Consider the following 527-nt stretch of genomic DNA (forward strand, 5'->3'; position numbering starts at 1 on the left):
CTCCTGGTTGGATTGGAATTGCTTGGAAAGGATCAAACCGAAAGATTGTCCAATCTTTCCATAAATAGCTCTGGTTGGGTTTAAGTGATTCTCCATTGAACCAACTGATCTCCTGGGTTCTGGTTCAGAAAATGACTTCTGGAATACCTCCTGATTGGTTAAGATGGTCTCCTGGTTCCCATAAATAGGTCTGGGTCGAACCAAGTTGAATTGGTTGGAGACTTTCCATAGATGACGTCGATTTGGCCGGTTCTGGGGAATTGATCATAACTCCTAATTTTCGTGGCCATTTCTCCTGATCTTGGGCTTTCTGGAAAGCTGATAAACTCCTCTTGACTCCTATGATGGGCTTTGCTCCAGGCCGCTCCTTAATTGAGCTTGAATCTTCTTCTAAAGTCGGGTACTCGCAGATGGACGGGTTGAGAAACCTCTGAATTGTAAAATTCATAACTTCTTGGTCCGTGAATATATTGGCTCAATTCCAATTGGCATGGTCTCCTTCTTGAGTGTAGAATCCATAAAAATTA

The sequence above is a fragment of the Brassica oleracea genome, chromosome C4 (genome assembly GCF_000695525.1).
Source record: "Brassica oleracea var. oleracea cultivar TO1000 chromosome C4, BOL, whole genome shotgun sequence".
NCBI lineage: Eukaryota > Viridiplantae > Streptophyta > Magnoliopsida > Brassicales > Brassicaceae > Brassica > Brassica oleracea.